Genomic DNA, 27,281 nt, shown 5'->3' with positions numbered 1-27,281 from the left:
GTTCATGGTGAAATCCCAGAAAATCACAGTAAAGCAAAGTGAGAGCTCAGAAATAATGTGGAGTAAAGTAAAGACAGTAGATGAATGGCAACTGCTCAAAAAACGTACTCTGGTGAACTGATCTTAGTTTTAAATAAAGATAAACCCAGGTTTACATAATAACATTAATTATTTCTCACAGTTGCATGAAGGATAACTTAAAACATACTGTTTGTTTAGTACCATGTCCCTTTAACAAAGCATGTAGGGTTTATCTTTACAGGGTTTTCCACAATAGCAGCTATTATGTCTGTAGTTTTTTTTAATATAAATTTTCATTGAAGCTAAGAAAAACTGCAAGTTTGTGCAGCCTTTTATAGGCCTAGATTTGGAGTTCGGCGGTAGCCGTCAAAACCAGCGTTAGAGGCTCCTAACGCTGGGTTTGGCCGCCCGCTGGTATTTGGAGTCAGTGATTAAAGGGTCTAACGCTCACTTTTCAGCCGCAACTTTTCTATACCGCAGATCCCCCTACGCCATTTGCGTAGCCTATCTTTTCAATGGGATCTTTCTAACGCTGGTATTTAGAGTCGTTTCTGAAGTGAGCGTTAGAGCTCTAACGACAAGATTCCAGCCGCCTGAAAATAGCAGGAGTTAAGAGCTTTCTGGCTAACGCCGGTTTATAAAGCTCTTAACTACTGTACCCTAAAGTACACTAACACCCATAAACTACCTATGTACCCCTAAACCGAGGTCCCCCCACACCGCCGCCACTCGATTAAAATTTTTAACCCCTAATCTGCCGACCGCCACCTACGTTATACTTATGTACCCCTAATCTGCTGCCCCTAACCCCGCCAACCCCTGTATTACATTTATTAACCCCTAACTTGCCCCCCACAACGTCGCCGCCAGCTACTTAAAATAATTAACCCCTAATCTTCCGACCGCAAATCGCCGCCACCTACGTTATCCCTATGTACCCCTAATCTGCTGCCCTAACATCGCCGACCCCTATATTATATTTATTAACCCCTAATCTGCCCCCCTCAACGTCGCCGACACCTGCCTACACTTATTAACCCCTAATCTGCCGAGCGGACCTGAGCGCTACTATAATAAATGTATTAACCCCTAATCCGCCTCACTAACCCTATCATAAATAGTATTAACCCCTAATCTGCCCTCCCTAACATCGCCGACACCTAACTTCAATTATTAACCCCTAATCTGCCGACCGGAGCTCACCGCTATTCTAATAAATGTATTAACCCCTAAAGCTAAGTCTAACCCTAACACTAACACCCCCCTAAGTTAAATATAATTTTTATCTAACGAAATAAATTAACTCTTATGAAATAAATTATTCCTATTTAAAGCTAAATACTTACCTGTAAAATAAATCCTAATATAGCTACAATATAAATTATAATTACATTATAGCTATTTTAGGATTAATATTTATTTTACAGGCAACTTTGTTATTATTTTAACCAGGTACAATAGCTATTAAATAGTTAAGAACTATTTAATAGTTACCTAGTTAAAATAATAACAAATTTACCTGTAAAATAAATCCTAACCTAAGTTATAATTAAACCTAACACTACCCTATCAATAAATTAATTAAATAAACTACCTACAATTACCTACAATTAACCTAACACTACACTATCAATAAATTAATTAAACACAATTCCTACAAATAAATACAATTAAATAAACTAGCTAAAGTACAAAAAATAAAAAAGAACTAAGTTACAGAAAATAAAAAAATATTTACAAACATAAGAAAAATATTACAACAACTTTAAACTAATTACACCTACTCTAAGCCCCCTAATAAAATAACAAAGCCCCCCAAAATAAAAAATTCCCTACCCTATTCTAAATTAAAAAAGTTACAAGCTCTTTTACCTTACCAGCCCTGAACAGGGCCCTTTGCGGGGCATGCCCCAAGAATTTCAGCTCTTTTGCCTGTAAAAGAATAAATACAATACCCCCCCCCAACATTACAACCCACCACCCACATACCCCTAATCTAACCCAAACCCCCCTTAAATAAACCTAACACTAAGCCCCTGAAGATCTTCCTACCTTGTCTTCACCATACCAGGTTCACCGATCCATCCTGAAGAGCTCCTCCGATGTCCTGATCCAAGCCCAAGCGGGGGCTGAAGAGGTCCATGATCCGGTCAAAGTCTTCATCCAAGCGGGGCAGAAGAGGATCTTCCATCCGATTGAAGTCATCATCCAGGCGGCATCTTCTATGGTCTTCCATCCGGAGCGAAGCGGCAGGATCCTGAAGACCTCCAGCGCGGAACATCCATCCGGACCGACGACTGAACGACGAATGACTGTTCCTTTAAGGGACGTCATCCAAGATAGGATTCTATCAGCCAATCGGAATTAAGGTAGGAATTTTCTGATTGGCTGATGGAATCAGCCAATCAGAATCAAGTTCAATCCGATTGGCTGATCCAATCAGCCAATCAGATTGAGCTCGCATTCTATTGGCTGTTCCGATCAGGAGGTCTTCAGGATCCTGCCGCTTCGCTCCGGATGGAAGACCATAGAAGATGCCGCCTGGATGATGACTTCAATCGGATGGAAGATCCTCTTCTGCCCCGCTTGGATGAAGACTTTGACCGGATCATGGACCTCTTCAGCCCCCGCTTGGGCTTGGATCAGGACATCGGAGGAGCTCTTCAGGACGGATCGGTGAACCTGGTATGGTGAAGACAAGGTAGGAAGATCTTCAGGGGCTTAGTGTTAGGTTTATTTAAGGGGGGTTTGGGTTAGATTAGGGGTATGTGGGTGGTGGGTTGTAATGTTGGGGGGGGGGGTATTGTATTTATTCTTTTACAGGCAAAAGAGCTGAAATTCTTGGGGCATGCCCCGCAAAGGGCCCTGTTCAGGGCTGGTAAGGTAAAAGAGCTTGTAACTTTTTTAATTTAGAATAGGGTAGGGAATTTTTTATTTTGGGGGGCTTTGTTATTTTATTAGGGGGCTTAGAGTAGGTGTAATTAGTTTAAAATTGTTGTAATATTTTTATTATGTTTGTAAATATTTTTTTATTTTCTGTAACTTAGTTCTTTTTTATTTTTTGTACTTTAGCTAGTTTATTTAATTGTATTTATTTGTAGGAATTGTGTTTAATTAATTTATTGATAGTGTAGTGTTAGGTTAATTGTAGGTAATTGTAGGTAGTTTATTTAATTATTTTATTGATAGGGTAGTGTTAGGTTTAATTATATCTTAGGTTAGGATTTATTTTACAGGTAAATTTGTTATTATTTTAACTAGGTAACTATTAAATAGTTCTTAACTATTTAATAGCTATTGTACCTGGTTAAAATATTTACCAAGTTGCCTGTAAAATAAATATAAATCCTAAAATAGCTATAATATAATTATAATTTATATTGTAGCTATATTAGGATTTATTTTACAGGTAAGTATTTAGCTTTAAATAGGAATAATTTATTTAATAAGAGTTAATTTATTTCGTTAGATAAAAATTATATTTAACTTAGGGGGGTGTTAGTGTTAGGGTTAGACTTAGCTTTAGGGGTTAATACATTTATTAGAATAGCGGTGAGCTCCGGTCGGCAGATTAGGGGTTAATAATTGAAGTTAGGTGTCGGCGATGTTAGGGAGGGCAGATTAGGGGTTAATACTATTTATGATAGGGTTAGTGAGGCCGGTTAGGGGTTCATAACTTTATTATAGTAGCGCTCAGGTCCGCTCGGCAGATTAGGGGTTAATAAGTGTAGGCAGGTGTCGGCGACGTTGAGGGGGGCAGATTAGGGGTTAATAAATATAATATAGGGGTCGGCGATGTTAGGGCAGCAGATTAGGGGTACATAGGGATAACGTAGGTGGCGGCGGTTTACGGAGCGGCAGATTAGGGGTTAAAAAAAATATGCAGGGGTCAGCGATAGCGGGGGCGGCAGATTAGGGGTTAATAAGTGTAAGGGTAGGGGTGTTTAGACTCGGGGTACATGTTAGAGTGTTAGGTGCAGACGTAGGAAGTGTTTCCCCATAGGAAACAATGGGGCTGCGTTAGGAGCTGAACGCTGCTTTTTTGCAGGTGTTAGGTTTTTTTTCAGCTCAAACAGTCCCATTGTTTCCTATGGGAGAATCGTGCACGAGCACGTTTTGGAGGCCGGCCGCGTCCGTAAGCAACTCTGGTATCGAGAGTTGCATTTGCGGTAAAAATGCTCTACGCTCCTTTTTTGGAGCCTAACGCAGCATTTGTTTGAACTCTCGATACCAGAGTTAATTTTATGGTGCGGCCAGAAAAAAGCCTGCGGAGCGTTAACAGCCCTTTTACCGCCGAACTCCAAATCTAGGCCATAGTGTTTTGTTGCTCACTTGCAGACAAAAACAGCTCCTACTGGGGGGGTGTTGGTGGATCAGGCACACTTTGATAAGGATTATTTGTACAAAGCAATAACTTTAATTCTAGTGTTCTCCACAGAACATGTTGCCATCTGAGTGGCATTATAAAGTAGCCAGGTGGGGCCAGTGTAATACTTTATCATAAAAGCACACAATAATTGCATAAATTAACAAATTATAAATTGCGTAATAAACAATGACATTATTAAATCTAATTTTAACTTAAAGTGAAGGTCAACTTTGATGAATGAAAGGCTGGTTTTTAAAAATACTAATAAAAACAGGGGCACTTTCATTCATCAAAGTTTATAAAGCAGCCGTTCTGTTTAAAAACTTGCCTCTCTCCTCTTCACAGCCGGAGCAGCTTCCCCCGCCTGCATAACCTCTCTTCACACGTCAGCTATGAAGAATACGGCTTCCTCCAATCACGACATGGCCTCAGGCAATGTTTGCTCCGGGGGGGGGGGGGAGCCGTTATTGGAGGAAGCCGGATTAGTCATTGCTGACGTATGAAAAGAGGATCTGCTGGCGGGGGAAGTTGCTGTGAAGAGGAGAAAGGTGAGTTTTTAAACAAAATGGCTGCTTTATAAACTTTGATGAATGAAAGTGCCCCTGTTTTTAATAGTATTTTTTTTTTAAAAAAAACGGGCTTTCATTCATCAAAGTTGACCTTCACTTTAATATTGGCTAATATTTAAGCCAGGTGGTCAATACAATCAGCTGGGTGGTGCACCCGTTAAAGTCCTAGGGAGAACACTGCATTTTAAAATACCCTATTTTAGATGCAACAAAGAAGAAATGGACATACTCCCAGAATGTGATTTACAGCTAGTAGTTGTGTTAACAATGGCCCAACAGATACTGAATGTAAGATTGCCATGGCAGCTAAATAAATGTGTCCTGGTTCTCAGCAATGTGCCTCAATGGTGGCCTAAAAGTCACCTCAGATTCATGAGGCCAGCTGGGTGAAAGTGTGGTCCAGCGTGCCACTCCAATAACTTTTATCTATCTCCTGTGGTTAGTTTCCCCTTTCCCTCACTATGCACTATCCCAAGCAGGAGAAATTCACTGACCCCAAGAGCAGCTGTCAGTGCATACACAAGTAACTGCCACTTAGTGCACATGCAAACAGATGTCATAAGTATGCACACTAGCAAACTGAAATAGAGCAGAACTGGGTACTGCTCTTTCCCCTTCTCCCTTTCGACAACATATATCATCAACCAGACTAGGGGGTAGATTTACCAATGTCTGTCGCGTATCATGTCCGACAGACATCGCTGAATACAGACAGCATACGCTGTCGGCATTTATCATTGCACAAGCAGTTCATACGAACTTCTTGTGCAATGCTGCCCCCTTCAGGCCGCTAGCAGGGCGTGTCAATCAAACCGATTGTAAAAGACTGGGGCGGATTGAAGACCGCAGCCTCAGAGTCATCAGACAAGTTATGGAGCAGAGGTCTTTAAACTGCTGCTTCATAACTGCTGTTTCCGGCGAGCCTGAAAGCTTGCACAGGAACAAGGGCCATTCGGCCCTTGTTAAATCTACCTCTAGATCTCTTCTCTTTCCTCACCCAAGAGCCGTGCATGACCATGTGCATGCAATGACAGCTTACAAGAGTTTAGGTGAAGGGCCACTGGTCTGGTCTGACTTAAAATATGTTATACATTAGTATAAAGCAAACTGTTTTGCAGTTGTTATCTGATAAAGCCAATTAGGGACTGCTATATAGCAGAGATAGCCTTGAGAAGTCAGCAGGGTGCATTTCAAGTCCTGAGAATTGGAAATTGCTCAATTTTTCAGAGCTAAATTAAATGGAAAGGGGACAAAATAAATAATGAAGATATATTGCAAAGTTGTTTGACATAAAAATCAAGGTGTTTACTGTCCCTTTAAGTATAAGGGCAAGCAAAGGGAACATTATTTTTCCAGGATATTTAATTTACATGCAATTTTTATGAAATTAACCCCAACGCAATGTTCTACACAACATTATCTTTATCATACACAGTTTTGCATAATAATTCAATTTTTATTATGTATATTTTTATAACAAAATTGCATTAATTTGTTTATTCTGCCCTACTCTCTTTTTATTAAAAAAGGGTTTGTTCTGCATACAGATAGTGGACTGAAAAGTTGTGCCAGAGGTGTCCAAGTGCCGATATTAAAAACGTCTAAACAGAAGTTTTCCTGTGTTTAGAAGTGATAATGAAATCCTGGACCGCATCCCTTAGTGACGCTCTCTATGGATACTGGAGAGATACACTAAATCTAAGCAAGAAGTGTCAGTTAGCTTAAAGAGAAAGTCAACACCAGAATTGTTATTGTTTAAAAAGAAAGATAATCCCTTTATTACCCATTCCCCAGTTTTGCATAACCAACACAGTATATAAATACACTTTTTACCTCTGTAATTACCTTGTATCTATGCCTCTGCAAACTGCCCCCTTTATTTCAGTTCTTTTGACAGACTTGCATTTAAGCCAATCAGTGCTGGCTCCAGGGTAACTTCACGTGCATGAGCTCAATGTTATCTATATGAAACACATGAACTAATGCCCTCTAGTGGTCAAAATGCATTCAGATTAGAGGCAGTCTTCAATGTCTAAGAAATTAGCATATGAACCTCCTAGACTTAGCTTTTAACTAAGAATATGAAGAGAACAAAGCAAAATTGGTGATAAAAGTAAATTTGAAAGCTGTTTAAAATTACATTTTTTTTTGGACTAGACTGTCCCTTTAAAGGGACATTAGAACACTAAAACATTTTATAAGCATAGTATTGAGGTTATTCTCCGCCTCCTGTTTGTCATGGATGTCTCCATATTGAAATATACCTTTTATTGCATTCCAGAGCTGATGTGCTTGCATATGTGCAGTAACTCTCCTTTAGATACCTGTAGTGTAACCTAGGTTCCAAAATTAGAGGGAGGTGCATGAAATAGTATGTCAACATTACTTTGCTTTAAAGGGACAGTATACTGTAAAATAGTTTTTCCCTTAACGTGTTACAATTGCTTTTTTTACCAACTGCAGAGTAAAAAATGTATGAAAATTAGCTTTTTAAGGTTCATTTCTGTATATTAAAGCTCTGATTTTGTGTTTTGAAGCCACAGCCTAATAAAATAGGTTGAGCTTGTAGGTATAATCAGATCTCATTACTGTATCACATTGTGCACATATACCTGCTTCTTTATCTTATATCTGTCCTTAAAACAATCACCAGTACTTTGAGAGAACAATGGAAAATCAACATTTTATTACCTTATCTCTGCTTTATCACACTGGGAGTGTAATTTCTTCTGCTGGCTGTGTTTACAAAGCTTATCTATAGCTTGGACATGCGGCCACAAACTTTCAGAATAGGTGGGGATACCACATGCTAAATTAACCATTTCAAATGCCAATATAAGGGTAAAGGAGCTACTTGTAAACAATTTAATACACTCCAGCAGGTAAAGTGGGTCATTGGGAACAAATTAAAGGGGAGAAAATTTTTGAGTAAACTGTCCCTTTAACCCTTTAAGGACGGGGCATTTCAGACTAAAACTTCCCCAAAAGCCCAGAGCATTTAAGCATTTTCCCATCACTACATTTATACAGAAATAAAGCCATGTTTTTTGTTTTTCTTTTATTTACCTACCAAAACTATATATACAGTATATGAATTTTTTTAGTAGACAACCCAAAGTATTGATCTAGGCCTATTTTGGTATATTTCATGCCACCATTTCACCGCCAAATGTGATCAAATAAAAAAAATTGTTAACTTTTTCACAAACTTTATGTTTCTCACTGAAATTATTTACAAACAGCTTGTGCAATAATGGCACAAATGGTTGTGAAATCTTCTCTGGTATCCCCTTTGTTCTGAAATAGCAGACATATATGGCTTTGCTATTGCTTTTTGGTAATTAGAAGGCCGCTAATTGCAGCTGTGCATCACACTTTTATTATTCCCAGTAGTGAAGGGGTTAATCAGGTATCTCGTAAGGTTAATTTTAGCTTTAGTGTAGAGATTATCAGTCACACAGGTCTGTATTGCACTTTCCACTAACTTCATGCAATTAATAAGACTGGCCAGAATTAGTTAACCCAGCTCCCGCTAAAGACGGCACAATGGAATGATACAAGAAATCATATCAGAACTACTGTATGCAGGTAGATGTAATACAAATCATACTAAAACATCAAAATCAGTGCTAACTTATTTTCAGTTTAAAAAAGTAAAAGGGACATGAATGTTAAAATTAAACTTTCATGATTCTGGCAAAGTGTTCAATTTAGAAAAATAAAAATTTCAGTTGACTTCCATTATCAGTCTAACTTCTTTCTTTTGACACTCTTTGTTCAAACGTTGCTAGTTTCCACATCTAAATAAACTTCGGAGAACACACATGTCTTAAAAACTATATATCTATAACATTGTTACAAACATTGCTGCCATATAGTGCGCAAGACAAGATATGTTCTCATGGAAAGGAGGTTAGTTTACAAAAATAATAATAATGATGATGCAAAACGATAGATTTAAATTTTATAACAGAAGTAAACTGTAATGCTTCTCTTTAAAACTGTACACTGTACCAGAATCCGTTTCATTTTGACTTAGATATTCATCTAACGGTGCCATTTCCAGCATCTTAAACTGTAAACACAGTAGGATGTAGATGTGCCCATTATTCCCTGTGTAATCTAGATAGGATGCAGATTGATCAATTGGGTATAATTTCACATCTTCATCCTTCCACTGACTTGACCCTAGCAGTATAGTACTCATACAGCTAAGGCGTAAAAAGGGAACAAGGCAATTGTAGAATCAAAAACATGATTTGTACAGAAACGGTCAAAATGTAATTATCCTCCTACAAATGAAAATAGAGATTGTAAGAGATTTGCACTTTTTCAAATGCTTTAGATATAAAATATGAATGACAAATTGTATCAAAAAGCCCATTTCCTCAAGACAGGATAACATGACGTTTCACTTTCAGAGCAACAATTATGATCTTAAAAAAAAGCAATCATCTCAATAAAGACAATCTGGTAAATGGCACTGGTACTTTAAGTGAGAAAAAAATAACACGGACGCTTAAAGATTATATAGAACTATCAAAAATGACATTCGAAAGCCTTATATGCTGTAGCGAATATCACTGCATTCAATCTACCCTACTGTCACTTTAAAATCCCCAGAGACTTTCAGTTACTGGCAGGAAATATACAAGATAAGTGTAGTTTCAATGACAACTGCAGAGTGAGATTTATTTTAAAAGGAGTCTTTAATGTAATCAGCGAGATACAATTTCAGCACAAAAACAAAACATCTTGTCACTCAAGTTGTGGGTACTTGTAAAAACAATGAAAAAAATAAATAAAAAACAAAAACAGACAATCCTTGTGGATGATGTCGCGTGTGCTTTTTAACCAAGCTAGTGAGGTACAAAAAATACATCCAATACGGCACTAAATATGAAAAGCAATCCTCATTTACTATATAATTGATCACTAGAGAGTATAATCAGGGACTTATATGAGTTTATAATAAAAAATAATACCAATGGGATTGCTCCTGCCTACTACATATTTGTGTTTGGCAGGTGTATGAGTGATTCATGAGAATATATAGTCACCCAGCAATGCATAGTGAGCTGTATATAACAGCTCATCAGCCCACTAATACACATGCCCAGCCTTCTCTAATCCAGTTTTACCAAACATAATGAACAAGGTCAGCATTAAGATATTCCAAAATGCAACTGATTATTATTATTATTATTATTATTTTTTTTTTTTTGGGGGGGGGGGCATCATGTGGTTGTAGGAACAACAAAACTATCAATAAATGCTCCAAAAAAAAAGGTAAAAACAATCTAAGAAGGCCAGAGAGTCACTAGAAAGGACAAGGTACAGTGTAATGATAAATAATATGAAGTAGGTTATACAGAGGGACACATTCTGCAAAGCTAAATGTCACTTCTACAAGAGTTAGAAGCACTAGGGTACTTGGAAAACAATTGATGCAATGGAAAGTTAGATTAGAATAAGCCCAGTATACACTAACATACTGCAAGCAATACCTGGCAACCAACGAAGCAAACAGATTCACAAGCCCCTGCTTCTGCCAATTCATGATATGATCCTGGATAGCAGGCAGATTATAGATAAACTCCACAGAAATTCTTCAAATATCTCTGATATGAAAGAATTCCCAGCCAGAGTGTAGACAGCATCTCAGACATGGCAATCAATCAGAGCTTTGTATGCCCGTCTCAAGTACAACAATAGCTCTTGGACTCACAGGGTACCCACAATGGAACAGATCCAAAACCCACTAATCTTTCTGATTAGAATTGCGCTAATTGACCAGTTCTAGAGGGCCCTGTTTTTACTGGTCAACTGAAATACACTACCAAGGGGAGTTTAAAGTCAAAAGCTAACATTAGTCTTGAAAGAGATTCTGTGAATGAAGTAACTGAGGGGAAAATTATTATCACATATTTAGAAGAATTCATTGTTAGCAAATGCAACATTTTGAGAGTTTTTTCTTGTGTTTTTTGAGATATTTACAAAGTGGAATTGAGAAGGCACTATCCAGGAATCATTCTAGACTGAAGTAATTTCTATTACATTTATTTGACTAAGTAATAAAATAATAGATTATTCAGTAGGTATGTTTCAACAGAAACATTCCTGCCAAATTTCTGTATAAGTAGTATAAGGCGACAATTCTTTAAACATTTGTCTTTCATTTGCTTCATATTTAATTGATTTGTTATTTAACAAGTGCGTTGGTAATTTAAGGTGCTAATTTGGTCACAGTTACTTATCAGACGGAGCAAATGTATTATTACACAGCAACCAAAGAATGTATTTCAAAAATTGTCATATCCTGTGTTCTGTCTCTCCACAAAGGAATCTTTGACACCAGAATATCCACTGATATTTGTAGCTGTGCTTTTCAACCTTAAAAGGGATATGTAAGTGGTGCATAAAATATAATGCATCGCTTTTAGTAATGTAAGTATAATAAACAATGAATAAGATTGCAAAAGAAAGCTGCAAAACCTAGGTAGGATAGATAGATAGATAGATAGCCAAGATAAACAAAAAGAAAAACGAACAATGACAGACAAAGGCAGGCAGAGAATACAAGACAGACATACAGACTAGATATATACATACAATTTTATCTATTTTGCTTTGGTCCCAACCTAAGCTGTTTGTCTTAAAAAAGGGGAAGAATGAAAAAAACAGGACTATAAATACAGTGTAATATTCCTGTGCTTCACCCACACAGACCCTTTCCTGACCCAGTTCTACTTAAAGGTATAAGGTAAGTAATTAGTTTGGCAGGTCCTCCCAATAGCCCTATTTACAATTAAGGTTTAAGTCCCTTTAATCACTGCTCTTCCTCTTTCATGAAATGTATTCCATGTTATGTCTAAGGATGTCGTACACCGATATGAATTACATGCTTTGAAATATTCTTTCCTCTAGTATGTTAGATAAATTCCATTGCTACCCAGCTGGTATTTTACCTGGTATTTTAAGTTTCAGGTCAAAGTTGAAAATAAATATTAAATATAGAAATAAAGATGATATTGTGGTGAAACAACTTCTAAGAGTGTTATAATGTATAATTATAAAACCAATGATTAATGGTTAATTTATGCTAATGAGCATGGCCAGTTCCCCCCCCCCCCCAGAAAAGATGGCAACCCTATTTCCAGCAAATCTTTGTACGTTCCTTTATCCTCCAGCATTCTGCCTTACAAGTTTTATTTTCTATCAAACTGATAAAGTACAAATCCTCAAAACTTGACTGCAAACTGAAAAAGTACAAGACAAGTTCCTTCTAATAGTATGCAGCAGAAATCTATAATCCTCCCCATTCTAATCCAGTTCATAACCTACGTGCCACGCCTTGCCAAGTAGCCATGCAGCTATTCTGAGGAAATCCTACAGAGTAAAAAGAAAATAATGGAGAGACATAAGAGCACATAGAAGGCGGGGGAAAAAGACCACCTGCCTTCCTTAGCAATCAAAAGTGAGTGAGACAACCATGAACTAAACTGCTAAGTTCTTGCACAAGCTAATGAAATGTGTAACAAACAAAAACAGAGCAGATAAAACAGAGGCTCCCAGAGAGAAAAAAAGAACAGAAATCAGAGCCTTCTGGAAAAAAAAAATCAGAGGTTTTAATTGAAGTGGTGTTGGTGGAGTCAGATAAAACCTTCTCTTTTCCTTGTACAGTGAGTGGTAGGCTATTGTGAGTCAGCCAATGGGATAAGATGCCTCACTTAAATCATCCATTCTAATGGCCTCATTGTCATAATCTTGGTTTGCTTATTATTATTATTGCAGTCACATACATCAGGCTTTGGAGATTCAGACGTCCTTCTTGATACAACCTGTACATGTGTAGAACAGTATTATGGAGTAAAAGCACTTAATGAATAAATAAATGAACTGTAAGCATGTCAAGAGCTTGCAAAGGTCATTGTGAGATTAGCCAAAGAAAGCCTCAAGGTCATGTTAATGCCATAACATTAGTATTCAACTTCATGAAAAAAGGGAGCAATGGACATTCTGCATAGCAAAGTAAGAAAAAACACTTTTGACTTGCTATATTGATAATGCATATGTGTGTGTATTTTCTTAGTTTGTGTGTGTATTCTTTTAGTTCTTTATGGCTATGTGTGTATTATTTTAGTTCTTTATGTGTGTGTGTATTCTTTTAGTTCTTTATGTGTGCGTGTGTATTCTTTTAGTTCTTTATGTGTGCGTGTGTATTCTTTTAGTTCTTTATGTGTGCGTGTGTATTCTTTTTGTTCTTTATGTCTATGTGTGTATTCTTTTAGTTCTTTATGTGTGTGTGTGAGTGTATTCTTTTTGTTCTTTATGTGTGTGTGTGTGTGTGAGAGAGAGTGTATTCTTTTAGTTCTTTAAGTGTGTGTGTGAGTGTATTCTTTTAGTTCTTTGTGTGTGTGTGTGTGTGTGTGTGAGAGAGAGTGTATTCTTTTAGTTCTTTATGTCTGTGTGTGTATTCTTTTAGTTCTTTATGTATGTATGCGTGTGTAGTTCTATATGTGTGTGTAGTCTTTTAGTTCTTTGTGCGTGTGTGTATTCTTTTAGTTCTTTATGTGTGTGTGTATTATTGTAGTTCTTTGTGTGTGTGTGTGTATTTGTTTAGTTCTTTATATGTGTGTGTGTATTTGTTTAGTTCTTTATGTGTGTGTGTATTATTGTTGTTCTTTGTGTGTGTGTATTATTTTAGTTCTTTGTATGTGTGTATCCTTTTAGTTATTTATGTGTATGTATTCTTTTATTTTTTTTACCTGTGTGTGTACATTCTTTTAGTTATTTGTGTGTGTGTGTGTGTGTGTGTTTGTGTGTGTATTCCTTTAGTTCTTTATCTATGTGTGGTGGTGGGGGGGGGAGGTTTCAAGTGTTTAAAAGTATTTAGCACTTTAATAGTAGGATTTGTTTTAAAAATACTATAATTGTCATTATACTTTATTACATTGTGCATAGTGTGTGTTTTTCTATATGGAAAAAAAGAGCCTACTTTAAAAGGTGCTGGGTTAGACAGAATACACCATATGATGTGTGGGCATCCCTATCATTTACAGTTATATATATAAAACAAAACAGAGGTGTTGAAACTTCATAACGTTGGATCCTGTTTTTAAAATGTATGATTTCTCTTGATAAACATAAATGTTTAAGCCTGAACATTTGTGTTAAAGACATTGTTTAATGTTTAAAAAACAAAACAAAAAAAAACTACCTATTATATTTACACGCCATAGTTTGACTAATTCTCCTAAGTAGAACTCACAAATAAAACAGACACCTTTTATAGGGAGACATTAAAAAATGCCAGCTAAAACCATTTCAGGTGGGTATAGGACTAATCTATCTGTTATATTCAATCAGGGAACTGTGCCAAAAAAAATAAAAGTTTACTAAATATGATTTAATTTGCTGTTTATGTAATCTCGCCCTTCTAGCAGTTACCACTAAAGATTTACAAAGCAGTAAAATACATAGGTGTCAAAAAAAGGAAATACAACCAATAATGGTGATACTATGCATGCTATTTAGAAATGTATAATACAACACAGAACAATGCTCTCTCTATATATTTATATTTGGCCCCAGCAAGAAGTTGAAGCACACTACTGTCTATCTACAAAGTGCTTTACGTGTAGACAAGATCTGCGTGCAGTAAATAGGCAAAAATCTAATCCATGGATGGCCAATTAGCGGCCCATGAGACACATGCAGCCCAGGGAAAAAGTAGAACTGTGAATGTGAGCAATAGTTTCTTTAGTCCTTAGGAAAAATGCAAAATTAAATATATGTGCTTTGTGAACTCCTGGTTAGTGGGCAAACATAAACCTTCAGAATGGGAGAACAGCAAATAGTGTGTTCCCTGCAACATTACTTAAATCTGGACCTGTGGTAAAAAACATGTTTAGGAAATATATTTTTTGTGTGTTTAATATCCATAAATTAATAAGCGACCCTATAAGCTTCTAAAATATTGATCTGGGGTCACCATGTGTTAGGAAGTTGGCCCTCACTGATTTAATCATTCCCACAAATCTGCATCTATGGCATTTAATGGCTCAGGCCATAAGCCACTGATCGGTTATATAATTTATGCCCACAATAATTCTATTTATGCATTATAATATATTCATACCCAGAGACATCCACTCATAAGAGGCAGGGGAGGCAGAGCCTACCCTGCCATATGTGGCCAAAGCTTAATTAAATTTTAATTAAAACAAAAAGAAAAGTCACAAAAAAAATATTTTCCACCCATGTAATGCTATGGAGAGGCAGGTACAGGAACGCTTCTCTCCATTGCAGTACATGGGTCAAAGGAAAAGCTGTGCTGCAGCGCCACCTGTGTTCTGTCAATATATTAGCAGCAAAAATTGGGACCAATAGGAGGCACCCCTCTTGATGCCTCCTAGCAAGTGAAGGAGATATAGATTAATCAGAAGGAGGATACAGTGAGCAGGGTCATGTGACACAACTGGAAGTTGAGGTAACCTTAGAAAAGATGAAACCAAGCAGAAGAGTAAAGAAGTATTCTACATCTCTTGTGATTCACAAATTGTGTTCAGATACAGATCATTAACAGGGGGACAGTAAGTGAGCATAACCCAATACTGACAGGAAGTCAAAGGGTCAATTAAAATTTAAATCCATAATTTAAAACCCAGAGTTTGAAGTTAAGTGTGCAGTGTCCACATTATTTAAATTAAAGTTTTTGACATTGAATATTGTTAAGCCTCCCTTTTTCATGGTTATTTGATTTAATTAGGTACAAACTCCATATATGTTATGTCTGTTCAGTCAGAGGATGCAGTATCTATTTTTATTTTTCTCTGTGTCTCCATTTATTTAAAGACTGCTGTTAACTTGTAATTCACAAATCAATTGAAAGCTGTTGCATTGTGTTTTTAATATGTGCTGCTTTTATACAAGTTTATATTAATAAAAAGGAGATAATGAGTCATTTAAAAAATATATGTAGTTATTGCAGTTTATTGTTTTTAGAAATAATGCCACTGTAAAGTAACTGGTTAAACACATAGTCAAAGGGAGACATTTAAAATTAAACTTTCATGATTGAGGTAGAGCATACTATTTTAATAGACTTTTCTAGTTATTTATATTTTGAGAATTAGCATCAACTGTTACTGGCCCCATGTCAGCAAATCAAATTAGTTTTTGAAAGGAACATGAAAGTCATAATTACATTTCCATCATTCAGATAGAAATTGCACACAAAAAAATAAATAAACTTTCTATTTTACTTTTATTATTATGTACTTCATTCTTTTGGTATCCTTTGGTGTCCTTTGTTGAAGAGCATACCTAAGTGAGATGTGCACGTGCGTTTCTTGAACACCATATTGCAGCAGCAGCTGTGTTGGCAGTATTGATAACTTGTCCTTTGTGTAAAATTTGTATGGTTAATTATTTCTATTTTTACGATACAGTAGTGAGTAGAGAAGAGATTGTGTATCATTCTAATTGCTTAGTAACTGGCACTGTGCCACAGAATTGTGTGAGTGTGTATGTGAGCAGAGTGTGTGTGGGTGTCAGTGAGCAGAGTATGTGTGCTTTATTCTCCAGGTAATCAATACATTTCCGATGAGCTGGTGCTTTAGTGCAGTGTTTCTCAACAATGGTCCTCAAGTACCCCCAACAGGCCAGGTTTTCATTATAGCTGAATCAGTGCACAGGTGAAGTAATCAGCTGATCAGTAACTCAGTGGTTACTAACTTGCTCTCACCCATCACCTGATTATGTCACCTGTGCACTGTTCAGCTATAATTTAAACCTGCCCTGTTGGGGGTACTTGCGGCCCTCTGTACATGTGTTTCTCCATCGTATCATATCTAGTGCCTCACCAGCCTCTGACCTCACTGCACGAATCACACCATAATTGGATTGTTTACTCAGCCTAGTACTGCACTGCATATTGTCCCAGATTGTGTTTAAAAAGGTTTATTCTGCGTGGAACCTCTAAAATTTCCTCATACATGTCGATTTATCAAAGGCTTTTGCCAGCCTTTGAGCTCCTACGGCTGCAAGTTCTCACACGAGAACCTGCACGCCATATTTAACAAGCAGCGGTCATCAGACCACTGCTTTGCTGACTTCTTCGCCACCTCTTGTTTAGCAAAATTTAATCTCCCCGGTCTTTTTAGACCAGGGAGATTGACAGCTCCTGCCCGCGCATGATTGGCTGTGCGCGGGAAGGGTGCGGGATTGCATGCAAGCGCAAAATAGCGCTCATGTGCAATGCTGTATTCCTTCAGGAGAATTCAGACCGCCAGAGGTGAGCTGCGGTGGAGCTGAGGAAGTTGTGAGGTAAAATATCTTCCTTTTTTACATAGAGATGCTCAGGTAATATTTTCCTGTCAGCTTTTTACAGTTACACTGCATCAGTTTAAGTGATTTAGCATATGAGTACTATGTCCCTTTAACACAAATAATTTGTTTAAGTATATATGAAAGAGTGAGTAAATCTGTGGCTCTTTAAGCCGGTTAAATGTGCCAACTAAGTCACTGTAAGTATAACAAAACTTCTATTTCAGGATTATACAAATCAAATTATTATATGAACCACATCTATATTAATCATGATTAATTTTTGGGCAATGGCCGAAAGTATTTTTGTTTCTTTTTTAAACTACGTTTGAATTGGGTATGTGTTGAGTTTTCCAGTTGCTGTATGGTGTTCAAAATACTGTTTATTTACATAATTTAAAGGGACACTAAAATAGGTATATGTGTTTTAGCAAACTACAATGTTAAAGATACTTTTAGCTGTCAATCAAGAAGCAATGAAAGCCATTTATTCCTAATATTCAGTATCTATGCACAACAGCTAAGTAATTACATAGAGTATGGTTTAACAATACAGAAACTGGACGCTAATTTGCATTTAATCTGTGCAAATCCAGATATTTGGGTGCTGCACTTTAACAATATATATATATATATATATATATATATATATATATATATATATATATATATATATATATATATATATATATATATATATAGCACTGAAAATAGGGAGAGTCCACAGCTGCATTCATTACTTGTGGTAATACTGAACCTGGCCACAAGGAGGAGGCAAAGACACCCCAGCCAAAGGCTTAAATACCTCCCCCACTTCTCTCATACCCAAGTAATTCTGCCGAGGGAACAAAGAACAGTAGGAGAAATATCGGGGTGAAAGAACAAGTTAAAATTTAGGGCCGCCCAACAGAGAACATGGACGGGAGCTGTGGACTCTCCCTGTACAGAAGGAAAGGAAATAATCTGGTAAGCATAATTTATGTTTTCCTTCTTAATACAGGAAGAGTCCACAGCTGCATTCATTACTTGTGGGAAATTATACCCAAGCTACAGAGGACACTGAATGCTAACGGGAGGTCAAAAAGAGAGGCAGCCCCCATCTGAGGACACCACAGCCTGCAAAACCCTTTCTCCCAACAGAAGCAAAAAACTCAATAGCATTTTGAAAAGAATGTAAGGAAAGCCAAATAGTCCGCCCACCAAAATGAACCATAGAGGTCTCATCTTAGAGGCCCAAGAGGACGCCACTGCTCGAAAAGACTGAGTCGTAAACCTCTGAGGAGGCTAGCATCCCGCTGAGTCATAACCCAAGCGGAAGATACACCTCAACTAAAAAAAAAGGAATACTAAGAAGCCCTCTGACCCTTACACTTCCCATATAGATAATAAACAGAGAAAACTGTCTATTCCTATATAGCCTGAAGATAGAACCTTAAAGGGACACTGAACCCAATTTTTTTTCTTTTGTAATTCAGAAAGAGCATGCTATTTTAAGCAAATGTCTAATTTACTCCTATTATCAAATTTTCTTCGTTCTCTTGCTATCATTATTTGAAAAAGAAGGCATCTAAGATTTTTTTTTGGTTTCAGTACTCTGGACAGCACTTTTTTATTGCTGGATGAATATATCCACCAATCAGCAAGGACAACCCAGGTTGTTCACCAAAAATGGGCCGGCATCTAATCTTACATTCTTGCATTTCAAATAAAGATACCAAGAGAATGAAGAAAATGTAATAATAGGAGTAAATTAAAAAGTTGCTTAAAATTTCATGCTTAATCTGAATCACGAAAGAAAATTTTGGGGTACAGTGTCCCTTTAAGGCACAACTCCATATCAAGTAGAAAACTTTCCATCGCGAAGAAGGAATAGGAGATAAAAATAGACACAAATCTCAGCTGAAAGTGCGATATGGCACAACCTTAGGAGAAATCCTAATTAAGTCCGTAGAACAGCCTTACTATCGTGGAACACACAAAAAGGAGGGACGCAATGCAAGGCCGTAACTCAGAGACTTCTGCACGCAGAAGCAAGAATAGACGTAGGAGGACTCTAAGATAACAACCTAGAGACAACATGATGCATAGGTACAAAGGTAGCCCGATGCAAGAACCATAACAGTAAAATCCAAAACCCCAAGAAGGAGCATCAGAACTACACACCGGTCTGACCACGGTCAAAGTCCAAACAAAAACTGTACGTCAAAAACTCAACGAGCCACTGGAGCCGAAAAAAATAGACAGGGCCAAAACTGTTCCAACAAGGAACTTAAGAGGCCCTTTTCCAGATCATTCTGGAGGAAAGAATACTGGCAGGCCCGATAGTGTGCCAGGACGAACCACGCACTTCACTGCTGAAGGGGTCCTCCACACCTATGATAGATGACGAGGGACTGGCTACGCGCTTCAAGGAGAGGACCATAACCTCTCAGAAAAAACATAATTTATCTAAGAACTTACCTGATAAATTCATTTCTTTCATATTAGCAAGAGTCCATGAGCTAGTGACGTATGGGATATACATTCCTACCAGGAGGGGCAAAGTTTCCCAAACCTCAAAATGCCTATAAATACACCCCTCACCACACCCACAAATCAGTTTAACGAATAGCCAAGAAGTGGGGTGATAAGAAAAAGGTGCGAAAGCATAAAAAATAAGGAATTGGAATAATTGTGCTTTATACAAAAAAATCATAACTACCACAAAAAGGGGGGGCCTCATGGACTCTTGCTAATATGAAAGAAATTAATTTATCAGGTAAGTTCTTACATAAATTATGTTTTCTTTCATGTAATTAGCAAGAGTCCATGAGCTAGTGACGTATGGGATAATAAATACCCAAGATGTGGAACTTCCACGCAAGAGTCACTAGAGAGGGAGGGATAAAAATAAAGACAGCCAATACCGCTGAAAAATAATCCACACCCCAAAAAAAAGTTTAAATCTTATAATGAAAAAAACTGAAATTATAAGCAGAAGAATCAAACTGAAACAGCTGCCTGAAGTACTTTTCTACCAAAAACTGCTTCAGAAGAAGAAAACACATCAAAATGGTAGAATTTAGTAAAAGTATGCAAAGAAGACCAAGTTGCTGCTTTGCAAATCTGATCAACCGAAGCTTCATTCCTAAACGCCCAGGAAGTAGAAACTGACCTAGTAGAATGAGCTGTAATCCTTTGAGGCGGAGTTTTACCCGACTCGACATAAGCATGATGAATCAAAGACTTTAACCAAGACGCCAAAGAAATGGCAGAGGCCTTCTGACCTTTCCTGGAACCGGAAAAGATAACAAATAGACTAGAAGTCTTTCGGAAATCTTTAGTAGCTTCAACATAATATTTCAAAGCTCTAACTACATCCAAAGAATGCAACGATCTTTCCTTAGAATTCTTAGGATTAGGACACAATGAAGGAACCACAATTTCTCTACTAATGTTGTTAGAATTCACAACCTTAGGTAAAAATTTAAATGAAGTTCGCAACACCGCCTTATCCTGATGAAAAATCAGAAAAGGAGACTCACAAGAAAGAGCAGATAATTCAGAAACTCTTCTAGCAGAAGAGATGGCCAAAAGAAACAAAACTTTCCAAGAAAGTAATTTAATATCCAGAGAATGCATAGGTTCAATCGGAGGAGCTTGAAGAGCCCCCAGAACCAAATTCAAACTCCAAGGAGGAGAAATTGACTTAATGACAGGTTTTATACGAAACAAAGCCTGTACAAAACAATGAATATCAGGAAGATTAGCAATCTTTCTGTGAAACAGCACAGAAAGAGCAGAAATTTGTCCTTTCAAGGAACTTGCAGACAAGCCTTTATCCAGACCATCCTGAAGAAACTGTAAAATTCTAGGAATTCTAAAAGAATGCCAAGAAAAATAATGAGAACACCAAGAAATGTAAGTCTTCCAGACTCTATAATATATCTTCCTAGACACAGATTTACGAGCCTGAAACATAGTATTAATTACAGAGTCAGAGAAACCTCTATGACTGAGAATCAAGCGTTCAATCTCCATACCTTCAAATTTAATGATTTGAGATCCTGATGGAAAAAAGGACCTTGTGATAAAAGGTCTGGTCTTAACGGAAGAGTCCACGGTTGGCAAGTAGCCATCCGAACAAGATCCGCATACCAAAACCTGTGAGGCCATGCTGGAGCCACCAGCAGAACAAACAAACGCTCCTTTAGAATCTTGGAAATCACTCTTGGAAGAAGAACTAGAGGCGGAAAGATATAGGCAGGATGATACTTCCAGGGAAGTGACAATGCATCCACTGCTTCCGCCTGAGGATCCCTGGATCTGGACAGATACCTGGGAAGCTTCTTGTTTAGATGAGAAGCCATCAGATCTATTTCTGGAAGTCCCCAGATTTGAACAATCTGAAGAAATACCTCTGGGTGAAGAGACCATTCACCCGGATGTAATGTCTGGCGACTGAGATAATCCGCTTCCCAATTGTCTATACCTGGGATGTGAACCGCAGAAATTAGACAGGAGCTGGATTCCGCCCATGCAAGTATTCGAGATACTTCTTTCATAGCCAGAGGACTGTGAGTCCCTCCTTGATGATTGACATATGCCACGGTTGTGACATTGTCCGTCTGAAAACAAATGAACGACTCTCTCTTTAGAAGAGGCCACGACTGAAGAGCTCTGAAAATCGCACGGTGTTCCAAAATGTTGATTGGTAATCTCGCCTCCTGAGATTCCCAAACCCCCTGCGCTGTCAGAGACCCCCATACAGCTCCCCAACCTGTCAGACTTGCATCTGTTGAGATCACAGTCCAGGTCGGCAGAGAGTGTCGTACAATCGGTTTTAAAGATATTAATTGTGATATCTTTGTATAATCCCTGAACCACTGGTTCAGCATACAGAGCTGAAGAGGTCGCATGTGAAAACGAGCAAAGGGGATCGCGTCCGATGCAGCAGTCATAAGACCTAGAATTTCCATGCATAAGGCTACCGAAGGGAATGATTGAGACTGAAGGTTTCGACAAGCTGAAACCAATTTTAGACGTCTCTTGTCCGTCAAAGACAAAGTCATGGACACTGAATCTATCTGGAAACCTAAAAAGGTTACCCTTGTCTGAGGAATCAATGAACTCTTTGGTAAATTGATCCTCCAACCATGTTCTTGAAGAAACTATACAAGTCGATTCATATGAGATTCTGCTAAATGTGAAGACTGAGCAAGTACCAAGATATCGTCCAAATAAGGAAATACCACAATACCCTAATCTCTGATTACAGATAGAAGGGCACCGAGAACCTTTGTAAAAATCCTTGGAGCTGTTGCTAGGCCAAACGGCAGAGCCACAAACTGGTAATGCTTGTCTAGAAAAGAGAATTTTAGAAACTGAAAATGATCTGGATGAATCAGAATATGCAGATATGCATCTTGTAAATCTATTGTGGACATATAATGCCCTTGCTGAACAAAAGGCAGAATAGTCCTTAGTGTTATCATTTTGAATGTTGGTAATCTTACATAACGATTCAATATTTTTAAATCCAGAACTGGTCTGAAGGAATTCTCCTTCTTTGGTACAATGAATAGATTTGAGTAAAACCCCAGACCCTGTTCCAGAACTGGAACTGGCACAATTACTCCAGCCAACTCTAGATCTGAAACACATTTCAGAAACGCTTGAGCCTTCACTGGATTTATTGGAACGCAAGAAAGAAAAAATCTTCTTGCAGGAGGCCTTATCTTGAAACCTATTCTGTACCCTTGTGAAACAATGTTCTGAATCCAAAGACTGTGAATCGAATTGATCCAAATTTCTTTGAAAAATCGTAATCTGCCCCCTACCAGCTGGGCTGGAATGAGGGCCGCACCTTCATGTGGACTTGGGAGCTGGCTTTGGCTTTCTAAAAGGCTTGGATTTATTCCAGACTGGAGATGGTTTCCAAACAGAACCGTTCCTGTAGAAGAAGGATCAGGCTTTTGTTCCTTATTCTGACGAAAGGAACGAAAACGATTAGCAGCCCTATATTTACCTTTAGATTTTTTATCCTGTGGTAAAAAAGTTCCTTTCCCCCCCCAGTAACAGTTGAAATAATAGAATCCAACTGTGAACCAAACAATTTATTACCTTGGAAAGAAAGGGAAAGCAAAGTTGACTTAGAAGACATATCAGCATTCCAAGTTTTAAGCCATAAAGCTCTTCTAGCTAAAATAGCTAAAGACATATACCTGACATCAACCCTAATGATATCAAAGATGGTATCACAAATAAAGTTATTAGCATGTTGAAGAAGATTAACAATGCTATGAGTATTATGATCTGTTACTTGTTGTGCTAAAGCCTCCAACCAGAAAGTTGAAGCTGCAGCAACATCCGCCAAAGATATAGCAGGCCTAAGAAGATTACCTGAACATAAATAAGCTTTTCTTAGAAAGGATTCAATTTTCCTATCTAAAGGATCCTTAAAGGAAGTACTATCTGCCGTAGGAATAGTAGTACGTTTAGCAAGAGTAGAGATAGCCCCATCAACCTTAGGGATTTTGTCCCAAAACTCTAATCTGTCAGATGGCACAGGATACAATTTCTTAAACCTTTTAGAAGGAGTAAATGAATTACCCAGATTATTCAATTCCCTGGAAATTACTTCAGAAATAGCATCAGGGACGGGAAAAACTTCCGGAATAACTACAGGAGGTTTAAAAACCGTATTTAAACGTTTAGATTTAGTATCAAGAGGACCAGATTCCTCTATTTCTAATGCAATTAAGACTTCTTTAAGTAAAGAACGAATAAATTCCATTTTATATAAATATGAAGATTTATCAGTGTCAATCTCTGAAACAGAATCTTCTGAACCAGAAAAATCATCATCAGAAACAGAATCAGAATGATGATGTTCATTTAAAAATTCATCTGAAAAATGAGAAGTTTTAAAAGACCTTTTTCGTTTACTGGAAGGAGGAATAACAGACATAGCCTTCCTAATAGATTTAGAAACAAAATCTCTTATGTTAACAGGAACACCCTGAGTATTAGATGTTGATGGAACAGCAACAGGTAATGGAACATTACTAAAGGAAATATTATCTGCATTAGCAAGTTTATCATGACATTCATCACAAACAACAGCCGGAGGAACAGTTACCACAAGTTTACAACAAATGCACTTAACTTTGGTAGATCCAGCATCAGGCAGCGATTTTCCAGAAGTAGCTTCTGATTCAGGGTCAATCTGAGACATCTTGCAATATGTAATAGAAAAAACAACATATAAAGCAAAATTTATCAAATTCCTTAAATGACAGTTTCAGGAATGGGAAAAAATGCCAATGAACAAGCTTCTAGCAACCAGAAGCAAATAAACAACGAGACTTAAATAATGTGGAGACAATAATGACGCCCATATTTTTTAGCGACAAAAAAGACGCCCACATTATTTGGCGCCTAAATGCTTTTGGCGCCAAGAATGAAGCCACATCTGGCGACGCTGACATCTTTGGCGCAAAAACGTCAAAAAAATTACGCAAACACAAACAACTTCCGGCGACAAGTATGATGCCGGAAATGACAAAGAATTTTTTTTGCACCAAAAAAGTCCGCGCCAAGCATGACACAATAAAATGAAGCATTTTCAGCCCCCGCGAGCCTAACAGCCCACAGGAAAAAGTCAAATTTAAGGTAAGAGAAATTGATTATTCATATGCATTATCCCAAATAATGAAACTGACTGTCTGAAAAAAGGAATATTGAACATCCTGAATCAAGGCAAATAAATGTTTAAACACATATATTTAGAACTTTATATAAAAGTGCCCAACCATAGCTTAGAGTGTCACAAAAAATAAGACTTACTTACCCCAGGACACTCATCTACATGTAGTAGAAAGCCAAACCAGTACTGAAACGAGAATCAGTAGAGGTAATGGTAAATATAAGAGTATATCGTCGATCTGAAAAGGGAGGTAAGAGATTAATCTCTACGACCGATAACAGAGAACCTATGAAATAGATCCCGTAGAAGGAGATCATTGAATTCAAATAGGCAATACTCTCTTCACATCCCTCTGACATTCACTGCACACTGAGAGGAAAACCGGGCTCCAGCCTGCTGCAAAGCGCATATCAACGAAGAATCTAGCACAAACTTACTTCACCACCTCCACGGGAGGCAAAGTTTGTAAAACTGATTTGTGGGTGTGGTGAGGGGTGTATTTATAGGCATTTTGAGGTTTGGGAAACTTTGCCCCTCCTGGTAGGAATGTATATCCCATACGTCACTAGCTCATGGACTCTTGCTAATTACATGAAAGAAACTGTCTCTTCAGCTAAGTAAAGAGACATCTCCCACGATCTATGCGGCCTCAACAGAGCAGTCAGAATCAGACTCCTGTCCCTGCTAGATTCGAGCCACTACTCAAGGAGAGAGTGATATGGCAGAAAAAGGGAAAATGTAATGAACCTTCAAGGCACTGCTAATATATCCATTAGCTCCACCTAAGGATCCCTAAACTACGACCCATAATGGGTACACTGGAATAAAGACGGACGTCTAAAGATTCTCCTTCGGTGTCTCCTTACATTTGAAATACAGGTAAAAGGAATATCTCTAGATAATATCCTCCCCGGATGATCACCCTGCAGAGAGGGTCGCTGACAGCGAGCAGCAGTGGGCCTCTGCCCACCACCAAACTCGATATGCAACCCACAACACTAGGGAGTCTCTCAATCTCAGAAAGAGATCCAAGCCTGCAAATGTAAGACCGACTAATGCCTAAATTGGGATGAACCCAGTAGACTAGACCCTCAGAGCAGAAAAGATTTGCCTGAAGAGCCAAAATATAAATGGGAGGAAAAACCTACAGAGTTCCTGGCCCCTTTAAGCATGGCCTCACCAACAGGCTGCGACCAAAGTCAAAACTGCCCCGGGAGATGAGAAAGATGTCCCACAGAATAGGGAGATCTTGACAAAGACACTAGAGAACTATCCTCTCAAACAGTAGTCCAGGAAAATCTGCAAAGACAGATTCAAAAACGTCTCCACTGCACTACCCCAGTATACACCGAACCTCGGTTGGGATGAGACCTAGCAAAAGGAATAAAGTCCAATATGGACCCCAAGACAAGTCATCACCCCCCAACACTGAGCTAGCGATGGTCTGATGCAGGTCTAGAAGGCACAACCTGAAGGAGCTAACATTAAAGGAAAGTCTACCTGGCTAAGAAGGCTAAATTAGCATCCAGGGATCCAACATGGCTCCTTCACCAGAGAAACTCTGGTCTAGATCCATCTCTGAGGATCGAAGAAGACAGATGAAGTCCCTAAAAGTCTTCTATCAGACGATACAACGGTAAGTTAAACAGAATCGTCAAACCACAGGAACTATCTGTTACTGTAATCGGGTCAATGCCCATTAAACCCCAGATCCCAAAAAGAAACCTAGGATCAGAAACGAGGTTCACTGGAATAGACGGTCTATAAGAACCGGATATTACCCCAAGAGGAATGAAAAAGGAAAGATATCCTTCTCGACAGTGATTCTGCAGTGATCCTGAACAAAAAAAAACGAGGAAGAGAACCTAAATTTTCCCCAAAAAGGAGACAAAATGAGCTTTGCTTGAGTACCCTAAAACCCAAATAGGACTGGAGACCCCTCCTTATCCTGGATCATGAAACAAAAAGTGGAATGAAAATATTCTCACACTGCAAAAGGTACCGGAAGAATGACTACAAAAGTTACCTGAAAAAACTTGTCTCTCTGCAGAAAGACAAATACAAAAGAAGAAAAACTGCCCAGAAAGGCAGGATGTGAAGCCTAGCCCCGGCCTCTAGGACCCCTGGAACTGATATGATCCAGAATCAAGCGCCCATCCAAGATAGTACCTAAGACAGGTCCTTTCTGTCAACTAGGTTAGATGGACCTGCTCTGCCTGAACCGGAATAGCTAGAACTTCCTCTCTCGATAAGAAGGAAAGAGCAGACTTAAACGACATATCTGTCGGAGCAACTCGAGGAAAAT

General features: G+C 38.1%; 1 protein-coding gene across 2 annotated transcripts in view; it reads right to left on the bottom strand.

Moving 5' to 3' along the window:
* Positions 1–27,281, bottom strand: part of MSI2 (musashi RNA binding protein 2) — a 986,805-nt gene that overhangs the window by 562,951 nt on the left and 396,573 nt on the right. The window lies entirely within an intron of this gene.

This window comes from Bombina bombina, chromosome 3, assembly GCF_027579735.1.
Source record: "Bombina bombina isolate aBomBom1 chromosome 3, aBomBom1.pri, whole genome shotgun sequence".
NCBI lineage: Eukaryota > Metazoa > Chordata > Amphibia > Anura > Bombinatoridae > Bombina > Bombina bombina.
The sequence above is the reverse complement of the archived record's forward strand: the minus strand, read 5'-3'. Positions and strand labels throughout refer to the sequence as shown.